The sequence below is a fragment of the Zingiber officinale genome, unplaced genomic scaffold, assembly GCF_018446385.1.
Source record: "Zingiber officinale cultivar Zhangliang unplaced genomic scaffold, Zo_v1.1 ctg72, whole genome shotgun sequence".
NCBI lineage: Eukaryota > Viridiplantae > Streptophyta > Magnoliopsida > Zingiberales > Zingiberaceae > Zingiber > Zingiber officinale.
This window is the reverse complement of record NW_024589968.1, coordinates 265,793-287,845: the sequence shown is the minus strand read 5'-3', so window position 1 is coordinate 287,845 and position 22,053 is coordinate 265,793. Positions and strand designations below refer to the sequence as shown.

The 22,053-nt window shown below is 40.2% G+C and overlaps 1 non-coding gene across 1 annotated transcript; it reads left to right on the top strand.

Annotated features, from left to right (window-relative positions):
- Positions 1-18,903: 18,903 nt before the first annotated feature.
- Positions 18,904-19,009, top strand: LOC122037679. The gene has a single exon (XR_006127693.1). It is a non-coding gene; the product is annotated as a small nucleolar RNA R71 (small nucleolar RNA).
- Positions 19,010-22,053: the final 3,044 nt, after the last annotated feature.

Sequence of the window (22,053 nt, the reverse complement as noted above, 5' to 3'; positions counted from 1 at the left end):
CAGATACAGGAGAGCAATAACAAAGACATTAGATACATATACCAATTACTATTTCGACAAGAAAATCACTCATTACTAAATTAGTAAGATAACATAGAGATGATGACTACTGACCAGTTGAGAGGTGGTAGAAAATGTGTGCTTATAGACATGAGATAAACACAAGCATATAACAACAAAAATAAAATCACACACACACAAATTCCCGATCAATATTGAATTACCTGATGGGCCATTACTTGCAAAGCAACTGTTGTGCCGATAAGATCTTCATATATCTATATAATAGTGTGATATTATCCACTTTAGGCCTAAGCCCTCATGACTTTACTTTTAGGTTGTCTTCAAAAGGCTTCATGTCAATAAAGATATCTTTTATCCTTTTAAACTCATGATCTTTTTCAAATTTTTCCAATGTAGGACTTTGATTAAATACCGAACAATCCTCCCCTCAAATGAAGGACCATAATTACTCTCATGATCGGTGATACGGTGTGTAAATGAGGGGCCCGATAATGTCAAAAAGTCAATGGTCAAGAGGACATGGCAGTCAACGGGCAAGGGGAGGTGGCGGTTCAACTTCCCCGCTTCACCCTCCGTATAATTCCCAGTTGGTCACAGACAGGTCGGGTCCTCAGGGCTGAGACCCGGGCTGGGGTTTTAACTAGTTCTCGGCCGGCTACCTACTGCTCAGGTTATCCAAGCTCAGTTTCTACATATGGCCTTGGCACATATACCAGACAATATAATCCCCGACCAATTCTGCGTCAATCGGGTCATGCAGGCTTAGTCCTCAGTTATAGTCTCAGATGATTCTTGGCCGATTCTGCACAGCTCATTCTCTTCATCTCGATCAGGCGTAGTCCCTTGATAGCCCCAGGCCGGTTGTACACAAGCTAGGGCATCAAGACTCTGTCCTTGCACCGCATTTGAGCAATCATCTCAAGCTATCTACCGCTCACTTGGCTACCAGGATTCATAAACTCTAGTACTTAGCCTGGAGGACTAGAGTTTGAATCCTGGAGAAGGCAAAAATCCACTGGCCAGGGGTGGAAAGTCCTAGTGAGTAACGACACTGCTACTCGGAAAACCTAGAGGTTCCACTGTACAAAAATTTTGTACAAAGGTCTGAACCTTTTCCTAGCTACCATGTGTTCTTTTAAATTAAATTTTGGATCGCCTGCGGAACTTAACACATTTGATCCAAAACTTAATCTATTTGTTCTTTTAGGTTTTGACTTGGATCTCCTGCGGAACTTAACACGTTCGACCCAAGTCTCCTTAAGTTATTAATTCCATTAAATATTAATTTCCATAAAAGGTTCCCAGTACTGACGTGGCGAGGCACATGGCCTTCTTGGATATGGGAGCAACCACCACCGACTAGACAAAACCTTTAATAGAAAGCTAATATTTAATTTTCTAAAATAACTTTAGGTTAACCAAAGAGAACAATCAAATCACAAGGAAAAGAAAGACAACAAAAGAACACAACATCGAAAAATATATTCGAAATACTAGAACGTAAGCCTCTTGTATTTGGTATTATTTCCATAAATAACTAGCATGATGCGGAAATAAAAATTACTAGTTATACCTTGTAGAAAAACCTCTTGATCTTCTACCGTATTCCTCTTCTAACCTCGGACGTTGTGTGGGCAACGATCTACCGAGATGAGAAACCACCAACCACCTTCTTCTCCTCCAAGCAAGGTTCGGCCACAAAGGAAGAACTTCACCAAAGAAGAAAACCAAAATACTAACCAAGCTCCAAGAGATGCTAGCTTTCTCTCCTTCTTCTTCTTCTTCTCCAAGTAGTATCCGGCCACCACAAGAGCTCCAAGGAAGGGAGAGAGGTTCGGCCACCACAAGAGGAAGAGAGGGAGAGGATGGCCGGCCACACCAAGGAACAAAAGAGGGAGAGAAAATAATAGAGGTTGTTTTTCTTGAAGGCACCCTCACCCCTTCTTTTATATTCCTTGGCCTAGGCAAATTAGGAAATTTAATTACAATAAAATTTCCTCAATTTCCTTGATATGATTTAATTGAGAAAAATAAAATAAAATTTCCCCAATTACAATCACATGGCCGACCACATCATTGGAGAACAAATTGGACAAGTTTTAATCAACAATTAAAACTTCCTAATTTGTTTCCGGAAATTTTAAAAAATAAAATTTCTCTTTAAAAATCTCTTCATGGTTAATAAAAGGAAATTTCTATAATTTTAATTTTATTAACATGTGAATAATTTTAAAGAGAAAATAAAACATCTCTCCAATCTACAAATAAGGAAAGAGATCTAATCTCTTTCTTTAATCTTTTGTAGATCTTTTACAAGAGAGATATTTTAATTTTAATTCTCTTTAAATTATATCTTTCACATAATAATAAAAATTAAAATTAAATTTCTTTTTAAATTTAATTTAGCTTGGGTTCAAGCTAGGGCCGGCCACCCAATTTTATACCTAGGCCGGCCCTAGCTTGTTCCCAAGCTAGCTTGGCCGGCCCCTATTGGGTGGGTATAGAAGGTGGGTATAGGTGGGTATAGAACTCTATAAATAAGAGGCTACGATAGGGACCGAGAGGAGGAATTGGTTTTGGTCTCCCGATAAAATTAAGCATCCCGTGTTCGCCCCGAACACACAACTTAATTTTATCAATGATAATTCATTCCACTAGAGAACTATCATTGAACTACCGCACCAATCCCAAATTACATTTTTGGGCTCCTTCTTATTATGAGTGTGTTAGTCTCCCTGTGTTTAAGATATCGAATGCCCACTAATTAAGTGAGTTACTGACAACTCATTTAATTAATATCTAAGTCCAAGAGTAGTACCACTCAACCTTATCGTCATGTCGGACTAAGTCCACCTGCAGGGTTTAACATGACAATCCTTATGAGCTTCTCTTGGGGACATTATCAACCTAGTATCTCTAGGACACAGTTTCCTTCTATAATCAACAACACACACTATAAGTGATACCATTTCCCAACTTATCGGGTTTATTGATTCATCGAACTAAATCTCACCCATTGATAAATTAAAAAAATAAATATCAAATATATGTGCTTGTTATTATATTAGGATTAAGAGCACACACTTCCATAATAACTGAGGTCTTTGTTCCTTTATAAAGTCAGTATAAAAGGAACGACCTCAAATGGTCCTACTCAATACACTCTGAGTGTACTAGTGTAATTATATAGTCAAGATAAACTAATACCTAATTACACTACGACCTTCTAATGGTTTGTTCCTTTCCATTCTGGTCGTGAGCTACTGTTTATAATTTATAAGGTACTGATAACATCATCTTCTGTATGTGACACCACATACTATGTTATCTACAATATAAATTAAATGAACAACTACAAACAAATGTAGACCATTTGACCAAATGTGATTCTTTATTCATAATGAATGTTTACAAAGCTTAGGCTTTCAGTATATACTCCAACAATCTCCCACTTATACTAATGACTAAGCTGCCATATCTTCTACCATACATCTGATTCTCATTCCCTCCACATGCCGATCGAAAGCTTTCGCCGGAAGGGCCTTAGTGAAAGGATCTGCCAGGTTATCTGCTGATGCAATCTTGGCGATGACAACTTCTCCTCGCTTCACGATATCTCGTATCAGGTGGTACTTGCGCTCTATATGTTTACTTGCCTTATGAGCTCGTGGTTCCTTCGAGTTTGCAATCCGCTATTATCACAATAAATTGTGATGATTTTGGGCAAACCAGGAATCACATCTAAGTCCATTAGAAAGTTCCTGAGCCATACTGCTTCTTTAGCTGCCTCAGAGGCTGCTACATACTCAGCTTCCATGGTTGAGTCCGATACGCATTTCTGCTTAACACTCCTCCATGAAATAGCTCCACCTCCTAAAGTAAACACATAGCCTGATGTAGACTTACTATTATCCCTATCTGATTGGAAATCTGAATCCGTGTAACCCACAGGGAGCAGATCGTCTGCTTGGTAAACTAGCATATAATCTCTAGTCCTTCTCAGGTACTTTAATATATGCTTTACCGCAGTCCAATGTCCTTGTCCAGGGTTACTCTGATATCTGCTGACCATGCCCACGGCAAAACAGATATCAGGTCTCGTACATAGCATTGCATACATTAGGCTTCCTACAGCCGAAGCATAAGGAACTGCTTTCATGTCTTCTATCTCTTTTGACGTCTTTGGAGACATCTCTTTAGACAGAGCTACTCCATGTCTATAAGGTAAGAAACCTTTCTTGGAATCTTGCATGCTAAAACGAGCAAGGATTGTATCTATATATGAAGCTTGGGACAGACACAACATTCTTTTCTTGCGATCCCTTATCACTTTGATCCCAAGAATGTGTGCACACTCTCCTAAGTCCTTCATATCAAATTGTTTGGACAACCATACCCTTACGTCTGATAATACCTTGACATTGTTGCCAATTAACAAAATATCATCTACGTATAGTACAAGAAATACCACCACATTTCCGTTACACTTCTTATATACACAAGACTCATCCGGACTTTGAATAAATCCATATGATTGGATTACTTCATTAAACCGGATGTTCCAAGACCTTGAACTTGCTTCAATCCATAAATGGACCGATTAAGCTTGCACACTAGATGCTCTTTGCCTTTTTCAATGAACCCTTCTGGTTGCTTCATATGGATGTTCTCTTCAAGACTTCCATTAAGGAAAGCTGTCTTGACATCCATTTTCCAAATCTCATAATCCATATGAGCAGCAATGGATAAGAGTATCCGGATAGACTTAAGCATGGCTACCGGTGAAAAGGTTTCCTCATAATCGATTCCCTCTTTCTGAGTGTACCCTTTCGCAACAAGCCTAGCTTTGAAGGTTTCTACCTTCCCGTCTGTCCCTCTTTTCCTTTTGTAGATCCACTTACATCCAACGGCTTTTACACCATTAGGTGGTTCTACAAGCTCCCAGACCTTATTAGAGTACATAGACTCTATTTCAGAATTCATCGCCTTTTGCCAAGATGCTGCATCTGTATCTTGGAGTGCTTCGTCATATGTCCGGGGATCAGGTTCATGTTTACCTGGGATCAAATCCGAAGACTCTCCCAAAAACATGAATCTTTTAGGTTGCCTTACAACCCTCCCACTACGACGAGGCATTGTCTGTGGTTGTGTATCATGTGTGACACGTGTTGCAGTCTCTTGTGGTACTTCATCTTGTACTGTTGGTACTGAAGTAGACGTGTCCTCTCTAAGTTCTTCTAAAACAACTTTGCTACTGGGCTTGTGATCCATTATATAGTCTTCTTCTAAAAACTGGGCATTGGTGCTAACAATGACCTTCTGGTCTTTAGGACTATAAAATAAACCACCTTTCGTTCCTTTGGGATATCCTACAAACACGCGAACTTCTGTACGGGATTCTAACTTATCAGCATCTGGTTTCAGCACATGTGCTGGACTACCCCAAATCCGAATATGTCTTAGACTGGGCTTTCGCCCATTCCACAATTCTATGGGAGTAGTAGAAACTGATTTAGAAGGTACTAAGTTCAGAACGTATACTGCTGTTTCCAGAGCATATCCCCAAAACGAATTTGGTAATTCTGAATAACTCATCATTGATCTAACCATCTCCATAAGAGTCCTATTCCTTCGTTCTGCTACACCATTCTGTTGGGGTGTTCCAGGTGCAGACAATTGGGATTGAATCCCGGCCTCTGATAAGTAATTCCTAAACTCTCCTAAGAGGTATTCGCCACCACGATCTGACCGTAGTGTCTTGATACTTTTACCTAGTCGTTTCTCCACATCAGCCTTGTATTCTTTGAACTTATCAAAGCACTCGGACTTGCGGCGCATTAGGTAAATGTATCCATATCTTGAATAATCGTCTATGAAAGAGACAAAATATTCAAAATCTCCTCTTGCCTGGACAGACATAGGACCACACAAATCAGAGTGAACCAACTCTAACACTTCTTTGGCTCTATACCCCTTGGCCTTGAACGGCCTCTTGGTCATTTTACCTTCTAAGCAAGATTCACAAGTTGGAAAATTTTCCAACTCTAATGAACTCAAAAGTCCATCGGCTATAAGCCTCTGAATCCTACTTAAATTAATATGACCAAGTCTTAGATGCCAAAGATATGCTTGGTTCATTTCTGAAGGTTCTTTTCTCTTATTAGAATTAGAAGATGAGTTATAAATTTCCATGTTTTGCTTTGTGGAAGAAATTGGATTTAAAATATACAAATTGCCAACTAATGCACCAGAACAGATAATCACTTTATTTCTTTTAATAACTACATCGTTACTGAAAGAAACTGAATATCCATCTAAAAACAGTTTAGAAACTGAAATTAAATTCTTTCTAAAACTGGGTACATAAAGACAATTTCTTAAAACCAAATTTCTATTTCTACTAAAAGACAAGTAGACGTCTCCCACTGCAACAGCTGCCACCTTAGTAGCATTGCCCATGTAGACGGTAATCTCCCCTTCAGATAGTCGTCGGGTTTCCTGGAACCCCTGCAAAGAATTGCAGACATGATCAGTGGCTCCCGTATCTACACACCAGGTGCTGGTAGATAACACCGCTAAACATGTTTCAACAACCAGAGCTTGAGATATACCTTTGTTTTGGTTCCTACGAGGACAATCCGCCTTCCAATGTCCTGCATGCTTGCAGATGAAGCACTTGCCCTTCGGCTTCTTCATTCCAGCTTTAAATCCCGTACTCTGAGATTTATTCACTTTCTTTGCTGAGCCAGCTTGTTTCTTCTTCTTCTTTCCTTTCGGTTTAGAAGTAGAACCATTTTCAGCATAGTGAATATGAGCATTGTGACGAAATAATCCTTCTGCTGCTTGAAGTTCTGTCAGTAGTTCCGCTAATGAATAAGCCCTCTTATTCATATTATAGTTCAGGCGAAACTGCTCAAAACTTCTAGGTAGCGTTTGGAGGATCATATCGATCTGGGTTTCCCCATCAATTTCTCCTCCAAGGATCTGTATCTCGTTCAGATAAGCCATCATCTTTAGGATATGATCCCTTACAGGAGTACCCTCTTGCATGGTGGCTGTCATTATCTTTCTCATGGCTTCTTGCCTAGAAGCCCTATCCTGATGACCAAAGAGTTCCTTGAGATTGTTCATAATATCATAGGCTGTTGGTAAATCTTGATGCTGATGTTGCAATACATTTGACATTGAAGCCAAAATGTAACACCGCGCCATCTCATCTGCTTTTACCCATTTCCTATGATATTCAATCTCCTCTTGGGTAGATTCACCAGTAGGTGCATCAGGGCACTGCTCAGTCAGTACAAATTTATAGCTTTCAGCAGTAAGAACAATGTCCAGGTTTCTTTTCCAATCTATGTAGTTTGGTCCAGTAAGTCTATTCTGTTGAAGTATGATGGACAGTGGGTTGAAAGACATCCTAAGAATCACAAATAACTTTTGGTCAGAACTCTAAATTTAGAATAATATTGATTCCTCAAATAATACTATTTTAAATTAACCAACACCTCAAAACACCGTGAATTTTGTATGCCACGTTAGTGTGGACGTATACAAATTCAACATTTGTAAAAGGAGGGTTTTAACCCATTAATTTTATTATCTTGTCAACCTAACTTTTTGACAAATAAAATTAATAGTTGGTATCATTTGGTCACACAAATAATAGCAGTGACTCCGTTGGGGAGGATACTATTAGATGCGTCTAAGTGTATACCATTACTTGACACTAAGTCCATTAATAAGATTATGCCCCTTCCGTTGGGGAAGATCACACGCTCTTAATTAACTTCCTATAGTCATCCAAAAATGGAAGTCTGTTCTAGTGATCCACAAACAAGCTCATCCGTTATGGAGGAAGGCACTCAGAGCCAACGCGCAAGCTTGTTTGCATCACTTACAAACCAGTAATGGAGACCATGGGATTTATTTAAAAATCCCTCTCCCACTTAGTTATTTATAAATGAGGAATTTTAACTATGCTAGCCTACTAAACTTGTAAACTAACATGCACACACAGCACAATATAAAAGTAATAAATAGAAAATTTAATTTTCAACTATTATGGCTTTTATCTCTAATTGTCCTCCGTGTGTTGTCATCCCAAGCTGTTGCCATATTTGGCCACCGCCTCCGGGTCTAGCTGTCATCCATCTTGCTCCTAGTTCCGCTGCGCCTCTGGTCCTTAGAAGGTTCCACGCTTTGCAAGATTCGATCCGCGACATAAATAGAATTTTACATTTTTGATCCTATATTCCATAAAAGGAATGTACATGTATCTAGATCAAAAATAAAATCCTAATAAAACTAAATACAGCTCCTGCTGTATTTTAATACAATCATGCACACACATATAAATTGCCCTTGACATGTCCAAGGGTCCAATCACACACATAATTAACTAAAAGCCATAATAGTTGGATCCTGCATCCACAAAGTTAGCACATCCTACTATTAACCTGCCTAAATTATGTATGACATGTGCATAATTAAACTAAATACCAAATACACAGAGGCAAAACCCTAGCTCTGATACCAATTGTTGGTTGCTACTCGGAAAACCTAGAGGTACCACTGTACAAAAATTTTGTACAAAGGTCTGAACCTTTTCCTAGCTACCATGTGTTCTTTTAAATTAAATTTTGGATCGCCTGCGGAACTTAACACGTTTGATCCAAAACTTAATCTATTTGTTCTTTTAGGTTTTGACTTGGATCTCCTGCGGAACTTAACACGTTCGACCCAAGTCTCCTTAAGTTATTAATTCCATTAAATATTAATTTCCATAAAAGGTTCCCAGTACTGACGTGGCGAGGCACATGGCCTTCTTGGATATGGGAGCAACCACGACCGACTAGACAAAATCTTTAATAGAAAGCTAATATTTAATTTCCTAAAATAACTTTAGGTTAACCAAAGAGAACAATCAAATCACAAGGAAAAGAAAGAAAACAAAAGAACACAACATCGAAAAATATATTCGAAATACTAGAACGTAAGCCTCTTGTATTTGGTATTATTTCCATAAATAACTAGCATGATGCGGAAATAAAAATTACTAGTTATACCTTGTAGAAAAACCTCTTGATCTTCTACCGTATTCCTCTTCTAACCTCGGACGTTGTGTGAGCAACGATCTACCGAGATGAGAAACCACCAACCACCTTCTTCTCCTCCAAGCAAGGTTCGGCCACAAAGGAAGAACTTCACCAAAGAAGAAAACCAAAATACTAACCAAGCTCCAAGAGATGCTAGCTTTCTCTCCTTCTTCTTCTTCTTCTCCAAGTAGTATCCGGCCACCACAAGAGCTCCAAGGAAGGGAGAGAGGTTCGGCCACCACAAGAGGAAGAGAGGGAGAGGATGGCCGGCCACACCAAGGAACAAAAGAGGGAGAGAAAATAATAGAGGTTGTTTTTCTTGAAGGCACCCTCACCCCTTCTTTTATACTCCTTGGCCTAGGCAAATTAGGAAATTTAATTACAATAAAATTTCCTCAATTTCCTTGATATGATTTAATTGAGAAAAATAAAATAAAATTTCCCCAATTACAATCACATGGCCGGCCACATCATTGGAGAACAAATTGGACAAGTTTTAATCAACAATTAAAACTTCCTAATTTGTTTCCGGAAATTTTAAAAAATAAAATTTCTCTTTAAAAATCTCTTCATGGTTAATAAAAGGAAATTTCTATAATTTTAATTTTATTAACATGTGAATAATTTTAAAGAGAAAATAAAACATCTCTCCAATCTACAAATAAGGAAAGAGATCTAATCTCTTTCTTTAATCTTTTGTAGATCTTTTACAAGAGAGATATTTTAATTTTAATTCTCTTTAAATTATATCTTTCACATAATAATAAAAATTAAAATTAAATTTCTTTTTTAATTTAATTTGGCCGGCCCTACTAGCTTGGGTTCAAGCTAGGGCCGGCCACCCAATTTTATACCTAGGCCGGCCCTAGCTTGTTCCCAAGCTAGCTTGGCCGGCCCCTATTGGGTGGGTATAGAAGGTGGGTATAGGTGGGTATAGAACTCTACAAATAAGAGGCTACGATAGGGACCGAGAGGAGGAATTGGTTTTGGTCTCCCGATAAAATTAAGCATCCCGTGTTCGCCCCGAACACACAACTTAATTTTATCAATGACAATTCATTCCACTAGAGAACTATCATTGAACTACCGCACCAATCCCAAATTACATTTTTGGGCTCCTTCTTATTATGAGTGTGTTAGTCTCCCTGTGTTTAAGATATCGAATGTCCACTAATTAAGTGAGTTACTGACAACTCATTTAATTAATATCTAAGTCCAAGAGTAGTACCACTCAACCTTATCGTCATGTCGGACTAAGTCCACCTGCAGGGTTTAACATGACAATCCTTATGAGCTCCTCTTGGGGACATTATCAACCTAGTATCTCTAGGACACAGTTTCCTTCTATAATCAACAACACACACTATAAGTGATACCATTTCCCAACTTATCGGGTTTATTGATTCATCGAACTAAATCTCACCCATTGATAAATTAAAGAAATAAATATCAAATATATGTGCTTGTTATTATATTAGGATTAAGAGCACACACTTCCATAATAACTGAGGTCTTTGTTCCTTTATAAAGTCAGTATAAAAGGAACGACCTCAAATGGTCCTACTCAATACACTCTGAGTGTACTAGTGTAATTATATAGTCAAGATAAACTAATACCTAATTACACTACGACCTTCTAATGGTTTGTTTCTTTCCATTCTGGTCGTGAGCTACTGTTATAATTTATAAGGTACTGATAACATCATCTTCTGTATGTGACACCACATACTATGTTATCTACAATATAAATTAAATGAACAACTACAAACAAATGTAGACCATTTGACCAAATGTGATTCTTTATTCATAATGAATGTTTACAAAGCTTAGGCTTTCAGTATACACTCCAACAGACACGGCCGAGCCGAGGGTCGTCGGTCGACGACATAAGGGGTCGCCAGTTGGGCCGCCCAAGGACCGCCAAATGGGCTACCAGTTGGGCCTCCCAAGGGGCCGAGGGGTCGGGTTGTTGCAAAACCTATGTAGGACGGATAATACTAAGCGACAACAGTGTCAGAGAATCATAACCTCCTATCAAAGAATAACTACCGTGAGTTAGGAAAATTCTAGTGTTTTGCCACACACTAAGAGCGGAACCTTCCTCCTACCAGTGGGAGGCTACAAGACATCCTCCCTCACCCGACACATCCTGACACCCTACATTCTTTGGCAACGTACAGGTTTAAAAGGAAGGCAAAGTTGTGTAAAAATGGGGTCCTCTTCATTGGCTAGGTACGCGTACATCCGCACGCAACTTTAGCAGTTCCTTTTTCTTCCTTCCTTCGTACAATGCTTCGTCGGAAAAAGGACCTAACTTGAGCATCGAAGGGATTATGCCAGAGACCCCTTCCTTAGTTTTTGGATCTCTAACACTCCGTGTGCTTGTCTGGGTGTGTGTAGGACCCAAGTACCACCAGTTTCGTTATCACTGGCCCCTGATTTCATGTGGGGGTCCAAGTTTCTAACGCACACATATAGGGTGTGTCAAAGTCGCCGCTCCTTCAACTCCGACGCCACCTTGGTCGACCTTCATCCGATTCAGCTTCCGGACAAGATCAATTTGGCACCATATCTGGGAATCTCCTCCGCCTATTTTGGAACGTGAAAATGGATGACGTTGGAAGTAACGCCACTAGTCTCGGACAAGAGTATCACCACCAGTCTTGGATCAGAGTATTGTCACTAGTTTCAGACTGGAGTATCACCACTAGTCTTGGACTAGAGTATCGCCACCGGGTTCAGATCGAAGTATCACCACTGGTCTTAGACCGGAGTATTGCCACTTGTCTCAGACCAGACTATCGCCACTGGTCTCGAATCGGAGTATCACCACTAGTCATGGACCTGAGTATCGACATCGATCTCAGATCGGAGTATCACCATCAACCTTCCGGTTGGCTTTCCAGACTCTCGGCTCAGCCCAAGTTATAAGCAGGTAGGGCTCTCACGACTATCAATCTCCCGGTCAGCTTTCCAAACTCTCGCCTCAGTGCGAGTTATGTTACGCTCCGCAAGTGTACGGAAATGTCGCAAGTAATATAAAAGATTATCGTATCCACAGGGACTGGAATAAGCACTAGAAATGTCTCAATGCGAATTAGCTAAACAACTATCCAATCGTTTCAAAAGCAAAGTAAAGGTAAACAAATCTAATCTTAAAGATCAACAAACAAGAGTTTAGTGTTTTGGGTTATGATAAAGGGAGATTCTAGGAGTTTCGGTTTCTTTATAAGATTTCTTGAATGTAAATGGTTCACCAATTTTTATCCCTCAATTGCCAAACATGTAGAAAGTTGCCGGTTCTCTCTTGCAATAGACAACCTGCTAAGGACTGAGAAATGTATCTAAATAGGATTAATTAGACATGAACCTACGTTGTCCTTACACAGAAGCGCACCTATTACTATGCCTTCCTCGGATATCAACATAGAAGCCCACAACTTATTAATCTATCAAGATACAAGAAAATAATCACAAGATCCATCCTACTCTCTTGAATATTCCCATTTCCTCTTCAAGATTATCTCTCAAACGTCCTTACACGGGCTTGCACCTGTCACGTGGATCCCTCGGATGATCGAGTGAGAGTTTATCTTTACAAAGTCCACAAGAAATTCAAACAATCAATCAAGAATGAGAATTAAGCACAAATCACCATTAATCATTCAAGATCTAATTGATACAAGCAAGACAATGTCATTGAAACAAGAAAATGGCAAATCCATAAGAGATTACATCAATCCACCATACAAATACTACCTTAATCCTAGAATACAAGCTCTACTCTATGAATCGAGGAAGAAAACCCGAAGAAATAGAGATTACAAGCATTTCTTAAATCCCAAATCCAAGAAATCAAGAAGAGGGGGAAAGAGAAAACTTATCTACGAAGAAGCCTCGTCTTCGGATCCAATCCTCGCTCCAGAGTCGAAATCGTCGAGATCTCCCTTAGAATCGCCCAGAAATCCTCCCAAGAATGGGAGGAAACCATCAAATCTTGCCTTCTCCCAAAGGGGGAGAGATCCCCTTTCAATTCATGAAGAAGGGTTTAAATAGAGGAGGGAATCGGGCGCCACACGGCCCCGTGACACGGCCGTGTGAGATTCACACGGCCATGTCCAGTTCCCTCTCTGCCAAAGCTGCACGGCCGTGTGACTCCACACGGCCAGAACCCTTCTGCTCTCTGGAAATGCTACACGGCCGTGTGGTGCACACGGCCACAGCCTGCTTAGTCTCTGGAAATGCTACACGGTCGTGTGGTGCACACGGCCGAAGCCTGCTTGGTCTCTGGAAATTTCACACGGCCGTGTAGATCCACACGGCCATGTAAGGCTTCTGCTCTGGTTGGCTTCAAATCTTGACACGGTCGTGCGAGGTTCACACGGCCATGTCATCTTCCTCTTCTGTTGGTGCCAAACTCCACACGGCCCGAGCTCCATACCAGTGCATGGCCGTGTGAGGCACACGGCCCGGTGCTTTCTCCCTTTGTTTCCTCCAATGCATGCCCAAAGATGTAGATTCTTCACCAAATCGACTCCTGTGTACAGAAAATGCACAAAAAGTAGATCTCAGAACCAAAAGAGTAAATATGCTAAAAGGAAAGCTGGAAGTATAAAAATGCATAGATCAAGCATGCTCAAAATATGTAAATGTGCGTAAAAACATGCATAAAAGAGTATATAATCTACGCACATCACACCCCCAAACTTAAACCTTTGCTTGTCCTCAAGCAAAATGCTGCAGTCTAAATTCATATGTTCTACAACACATTCATAAAATCCAGTGCACTTTCCTAACTCTATCAAAAAGTTTCATTAACAAGCATGATCATGGAAACAAGTAAAGTATGGTTCAAGCATAAGAATCTTGTGCGCAGTGTAAAAGTAACTCAACACCCTTCAAGTTTCAATCCATGTCCTAGTCAAGTCGTCATCAAATTTGAATTCCTAGTGTTCCCAGTGAATGACAAGTAACCAGTGATAGGCACTTACTCACCATTCACTTGGTTCATATTTCTCAACTAACCCAAGGTCTCAAAGGTGTGCTCAATCTCAAGAGAAGCTAAACAGTCATTTCCCCAGTAACCTAACTCGGTCTCAAAGGGGTGACTTGCTAGATTCCACTCATGACAACTGTTTTTTATATCCCTTATTATTCTTTTATTTATTTTTTCTCTTTTTTTTTATAAGTGTTTGCATTGTGCAAAACTTATTCACAAATGTACTTTTAGCACACATGTTGGGATATTTTGATTTTTCCAAATGAGCTTTAATGATTTGAGCCTCATCCAGTAACCAAAATGAAAGTTGAGAAATCACCATGGAAACCAAGTACTAAGCAAACAAGATGAATCATGACTATTTCAATGACATCAACTATTCAAGCGTCAAGCACAAGTGTAGTGAAGATAAAATCCTTAAGGTTGAACCAAAACTAAAACTCATCACCATAAAATTCTTAACTTATTAATGCTTCCCAAGATAGAAAAAAGAACTACACAAAGTTTACTACTAGCATCATTCGAACATCATGAATCAAGACAATAATCGTGCTAACATTTCACTTGAATCCAAGAAAGCATATAAGTGAAGATTTGATGTTCTCAAAATTTTTTTTGCCATGATTATTTCAAAAACAAGCAAAATAAAGCAACAAGCAATGAAAATAAGAACCAACATGAAAAACTAACAAAAACTAAAAACTGAAAACCAAACTAAACAATACATGACACCCCCCCAGACTTAAACTTTTCATCGTCCCGATGAAATCAGTATGGTGGAGGAGGTGGAGGTGGACGAGGGAAAGGAGGTCTACGACGTGGTTGGCCAATAGGAAAACTAGGAAAACCTGGAATCTCACCCAAGGATCTATGATACTCATATAAAGCATCTACTTGTTGGCTAGTAAGCGTCATACTCTGCATAAAATCTCTCATCCTAGCCTGATCAGTATCATAATCCTGCACAAACTCAGCCACTTGACCTTGAAAATTCCTCGTAAACTGAAAATGATTTTGTACCTTCCTAAACTGATCATCAGATAAAGAGAAGCACCCCTTCAACATTTTTCGTTGGGAATCTTGCTTCTCATGAAGTGATTCTAGAGACGTACGAAAATCCGAAAAATCAAACCTAGAAGATCCCGTGCCATATGCAAAAGAATGCCTAGCAGGCTCCATAAAGCTAGAAGGCTGCGTGTGTCCAAATGACGAGGGTTCATGATGTGGCTCAGTGTCTCCAGGTATAGAAGGGTTATCCTCAGAATCTAACTCAGAAATCACCCAATTAGTCGGGTTACGAATAGTAGTTCGTTCAGGAAAAGGAAGGGGTAAAGGAGAACCACTCCTCCTAGGAAACGCGAAACCATTCTCATCCCAAACGATCATTTTCATAGCAAGACATGTATCAATGTCAATCATGTCATTACCATGAATTATTTCCAACCCATCAACATCAAGATTTAAATTATAAGCTATTCGGGTAATCAAACCACCAAAAACAATCGATCCCGATGATGCCCTAGCCGATCTCAATAAGGTTTGAACAAAATGAAAACCAGAGTCAAATTCAACCTTATAAAGCATAGCCCATAAAGCATAAAGCTCTATCTTTTTAACCACCCCATCACTCTCTCCCCTACCAAAAATAGTTTTACTCATGACTCTATGTAGATACCTAAAGATGGGGTTTTGCATATGGGAGGCCTTAGCTCTTGAAGGCTCATAAGGTTGATCTAACCCAGTTATTGCATTCCAAAAATGATTCCAATTAAACCTTGGATCAAACCTACGAGGGCTACCGGTGGTTATTCCAAAACAAGAATTAAAGTCACTAAATGCCCATAGAAATTCTTGATTCATTAATCTAAAAGAGATTTTTCCAGAATAATCATCTTCATTAGTAAAATGGACATCCAATGAACTTAAAAATTCCAAAACAAGACGAGGATATGTAGGCAAATGTGTGTACATAATATCACTCCAATCCAAAAACCCAATCATCAAATCTACATCTTCCCTAATTCCAAGCATATCAAGAACAGTTGGGTCCATATATCTAGTACACACTATCTTTCTATTGACAAGAATTGCAAATCTAGTTACTTGATCATCATTTCTAAACACAATATTGAATTCATTGTCATTACCTTCGTTGCGTGAAGTCCTTTTGCCTTTGCCCTTCACTGGTTGTTTTCCTTTGTCCCTTGATGGCTCCTTCTCTTTGTCTCCACTAGATCCACCCCCTCCTTTGCGAAGTCTCTTCAAAATATTGGACATCTTGATGAGTTTAGAAAGGGGAAGAATTATCTAGAGTTGTGGAACTCAAAGAACAAAACTTCAAAGAACAAAAGATCTTAGGTTAAGAGAACAAAAAGTCCAAGTCTTAGAGAGGAGGAGAATCAGATCTAAGAGATCTTGAGAGATTAGAGAGGGGTTTTTAAGAAATTGGGAGAGAAAGATATGTTTTGGAGAGTCGGGGGTGTGCGGAACACGGCCAAGATCTGGCCGTGTGAGGTAGGAAGAAGACTTTCATAGTTCTCCTACACGGGCCGTGTAGATCTACACGGCCTCCCCATCTTTCCTCTCGGGATTCTTTGCACGGGCCATGTAGATCCATACGGCCTCCCACTCTTCCTCCTCTGGATTCCTCGCACGGCCGTGTCTGGGACACGGCCTCTCCATCCTTCCTCTCGGGATTCTTTACACGGTCGTGTTTTAGACACGGCCTAGATCCTTTTCTCCTCGGAAGATGCTACACGGCCGTGTCTGGATGACACGGCCTAAGCACTTCCCTTCTCTACAACTTTTGCCTGGCTGTGTATAGCACATGGCCAAGCTCCGTTTTGCACCTAACCAGAAAACAAAAATCAAAAGAATGCATCAAACTAAAAGAGATTTAGATGCAGATCAAAACTAACTAAAAGAACCCTTGGGTTGCCTCCCAAGAAGCGCTTGTTTAAGGTCTTTAGCTCGACCAAACTTTATCATTCGCTTCTTTTTCTCGCCCTTGGAGGACAGATATACTTTTCATTTTTGTTGGGAGATCTTCTCCCAACATCCTCCACCTCATTATCTTCTTCATTTGGTGGCCTTCCATGAGGATGGAAATTCCATTCCTCAAGTTTATAAATGTTTGACCTGCTACAAGCATTTAAAAGAGACGAGACATGGTTAGAGATATTAGATAAATCATATTCCAACTTTTCCTTACCAATTACCAAAGAAAGCTTATGATTTTTGACATCAATTATAGCTCCAGCTGTAGCAAGGAAAGGTCTTCCTAATATGATAGGAATCCTAGGGTCCTCTTCCATGTCCAACACGACAAAATCTGTGGGAATAACATTCTCATCCACCTCTACTGGCACATCTTCTATAATACCCAAAGGGTACCTGCAGGAATGATCGGCAAGTTGAAGTGTCATAGTAGTAAGTTTAATGTTTTTGAGACCTAATTTATTACAAATTGAGTAAGGAATGAGGCTAACACTCGCCCCCAAGTCACAGAAAGCTTTTTCAAAAAATTCTTTTCCTATGTTGCAAGGGATATAAAAACTCCCTGGGTCCTTCAGTTTTGGAGAAGTGTTCTTCTCAAAAATAGCACTACATTTCTCACTAAGCGCAATGGTCTCGACCTCTCCTCTTCTTCTCTTGTTTGACATGAGATCCTTCAGGAATTTGGCAAATCTAGGCATTTGCAGAATAGCATCGATAAGAGGTACCTCTACACAAATTTCCTTAACTTTTTCTAGAAACTTGCCAAATTCTTCATCTTTCTTGAGCATTGTAAGTCTTTGAGGAAAAGGGACAGCTTTGCTCTGATGGTTCAGTGGAAGAGTTTCTTCAACCTCAATGGTACTCTCCTCATTAGCTTGAATCTGATTTGATATAGGAGGAGAGAGCTCTTCTTCTTTTTGTATCCCTTTTGAAACAGTCACTTGGGAGTCTCCCAAGGTCCATCCGCTCCTAAGCTCAATCCTATTGCAATGCTCCATAGGATTCACATCAGGTTTTCCTGGAAGTTGTCCTGGTGCTCTGGATGATGAGGAAGCTAGTTGGGCAATTTGACTATCCTGGATCTTTTGATGCTTTTCAGAATTATCCATTCTCTGGATGAGCTTTGCTATATCTTGCTTCATTTCATTCTGACCTGAGATAATTTCTTCAAGCATCTTTTCAACATTTGACTTTGGTAAGCCTTGAGAAGATAGATGTTGAAAATTTTGTTGCCCAGCTTGAAAATTTGGTCTTGCCCCCATGGATGGTCCTTGATCTTGATTGTTTCTGTAAGAAAAATTTGGATGACTCTTCCATCCAGGGTTATAAGTATTTGAGTATGGGTTGTTCTGCCTTTGATTGTAACTCATGATTGCATCACATTGTTCAAGTTGATTGATTTGTGCAGTGATAGCTCCCAATGGACATGAGTCATTTGAATGCTCTGAACTCCCACATACTTCACAAGATGTACTAATAGCATTGACCATATTAGCACTAGTCCCCATATTCTTAAATTTCTTTGTAAGAGCATCCAATTTTGCAGACAAAAGAGTGACTGCATCTACATCAAACTTCCCTGATGCTTTAATTGTTGGGTTTACAGAGGAATAGCCTCCACTTCTTTCATTTGCCCATTGATGATGATTTTGTGCTACACTCTCAATGATTTCTTCGGCTTCATCTAAGCTTTTGTTCATAAGTGCCCCTCCAGCAGCTGAATCAAGGGACACTTTGGTATGATAATTGATACCATTATAAAAAGTATGCAACACTAACCATCTTTCCAACCCATGATGTGGGCATTGTCTGAGCATACTATTATATCTATCCCATGCTTCAAAAAGAGATTCTGAGTCAGTTTGCTTGAAGCTTGCAATTAAATTCCTCATATGAGCTGTTTTGCTTGGTGGATAGAACTTATCAAGAAACTGTTGCTCACACTGCTCCCAAGTGGTGATGCTATTAGGGGCCAAAGAATTCAGCCATTGCTTTGCCCTATCTCTTAGAGAAAACCCAAATAACAATAATCTAACTGCATCTGAAGGAACTCCATTCATTTTCATGGTACCACATATTTCATAAAAGACCTCTAAGTGTTGATTAGGGTCCTCATGATGTCCTCCACCGAATTGGTTCTGCTGCACCATAGATATGATTGCGGGTTTGATCTCAAAGTTATTAGCTTCCACTGAAGGTCTTGAAATACTAGATCGAAAACCTCTCGCATAGGGTGCTGCATAATCCTTGAGTGGTCTATTCGCCATGTTCAAATGTTCCTGTTCTTCAATTTGCCTTTGCAGAATTCTTCTTTTATGGAAAGTTCTATCAATCTCAGGGTCAAAAGGAAAGAATTCCCCTGCAAAGTTAGATCTTCGCATACACAAGAACAAGATAGCAGATGGCAATTCGACACAAAAAGAAAAATAGAAGGATCAAAAATGCAAAATTGAATTTGTACAAAAAGAATTAACAAGAAGTGAAAGTTATACAAGAAAGTAAAAACAGAAATCTACTGATCAGTTACAACTATGCAATATGAAAGGAAAACAAATGTTATGTTTAGTCTAACTCAATTGATAATTCCTAATGTTATAGCGCAGTCCCCGGCAACGGCGCCAAAAACTTGTTACGCTCCGCAAGTGTACGGAAATGTCGCAAGTAATATAAAAGATTATCGTATCCACAGGGACTGGAATAAGCACTAGAAATGTCTCAATGCGAATTAGTTAAACAACTATCCAATCGTTTCAAAAGCAAAGTAAAGGTAAACAAATCTAATCTTAAAGATCAACAAACAAGAGTTTAGTGTTTTGGGTTATGATAAAGGGAGATTCTAGGAGTTTCGGTTTCTTTATAAGATTTCTTGAATGTAAATGGTTCACCAATTCTTATCCCTCAATTGCCAAACATGTAGAAAGTTGTCGGTTCTCTCTTGCAATAGACAACCGGCTAAGGACTGAGAAATGTATCTAAATAGGATTAATTAGACATGAACCTACATTGTCCTTACACAGAAGCGCACCTATTACTATGCCTTCCTCGGATATCAACATAGAAGCCCACAACTTATTAATCTATCAAGATACAAGAAACTAATCACAAGATCCATCCTACTCTCTTGAATATTCCCATTTCCTCTTCAAGATTATCTCTCAAACGTCCTTACACGGGCTTGCACCTGTCACGTGGATCCCTCGGATGATCGAGTGAGAGTTTATCTTTACAAAGTCCACAAGAAATTCAAACAATCAATCAAGAATGAGAATTAAGCACAAATCACCATTAATCATTCAAGATCTAATTGATACAAGCAAGACAATGTCATTGAAACAAGAAAATGGCAAATCCATAAGAGATTACATCAATCCACCATACAAATACTCCCTTAATCCTAGAATACAAGATCTACTCCATGAATCGGGGAAGAAAACCCGAAGAAATAGAGATTACAAGCATTTCTTAAATCCCCAATCCAAGAAATCAAGAAGAGGGGGAAAGAGAAAACTTATCTACGAAGAAGCCTCGTCTTCGGATCCAATCCTCGCTCCGGAGTCGAAATCGTCGAGATCTCCCTTAGAATCGCCCAGAAATCCTCCCAAGAATGGGAGGAAACCACCAAATCATGCCTTCTCCCAAAGGGGGAGAGATCCCCTTTCAATTCATGAAGAAGGGTTTAAATAGAGGAGGGAATCGGGCGCCACACGGCACGGCCGTGTGAGATTCACACGGCCATGTCCAGTTCCCTCTCTGCCAAAGCTGCACGGCCGTGTGACTCCACACGACCAGAACCCTTCTACTCCCGTGACACGGCCGTGTGGTGCACGGCCAAGACCCTTCTGCTCTCTGGAAATGCTACACGGCCGTGTGGTGCACACGGCCAAGCCTGCTTGCTCTCTGGAAATTTCACACTCCGTGTAGATCCACACGGCCATGTAAGGCTTCTTCTCTGGTTGGCTTCAAATCTTGACACGGCCATGTCATCTTCCTCTTCTGTTGGTGCCAAACTCCACACGGCCCGAGCTCCATACCAGTGCATGGCCGTGTGAGGCACACGGCCCGGTGCTTTCTCCCTTTGTTTCCTCCAATGCATGCCCAAAGATGTAGATTCTTCACCAAATCGACTCCTGTGTACAGAAAATGCACAAAAAGCAGATCTCCGAACCAAAAGAGTAAATATGCTAAAAGGAAAGCTGGAAGTATAAAAATGCATAGATCAAGCATGCTCAAAATATGTAAATGTGCGTAAAAACATGCATAAAAGAGTATATAATCTACGCACATCAAGTTATAAGCAAGCATGACTCTCGCAACTAACAACCTTCCAGTCGGCTTTCCAGATCTAGCCCCAGTGCGAGTTATAAGCAAGCATGGCTCTCGTAACCAATGACCTCCCGGTTAGCTTCCAGAGTCTTGCCCCATTGCGAGTTATAAGCAAGTATGAATCTCACGACCAATGACCTCCTGGTCGGCTTTACAGACTTTCGCTCTTGTGCGAGTTATAAGCGAGCATAGCTCTCGCGACCAACTATCTCTCGGTCGGGCTCTCATGACCAACGACTCAGTCAGGCTCTCGTGATGAACTGCCTCTCGGTCGGGGCACAATGACTAGTCGGTCAGGTTTGCTCCTCTGCCCGACACTCACACTCGTTTAACTCACCACTTTGCCCGACACTTACACTCGTTTCACTCGCAGCTCTACCCAGCACTCACCATTCGCATTTTACTTGCCACTCTGCCTAACAGTCACACTCGTTTCACTCGCTTCTCTGCTTGACACTCACTAGTCTAGTCTCATTAGCCGCTCAGCCCGACACTCACACTTGTTTCACTCACCATTCTGCTTGGCACTCATCGTTCATGTTTCACTCGCCGCTCTGCCTGACACTTGTATCTTAGTTGGCACTCGTCCCACTCTACACTAGGTTCACGGGCTTC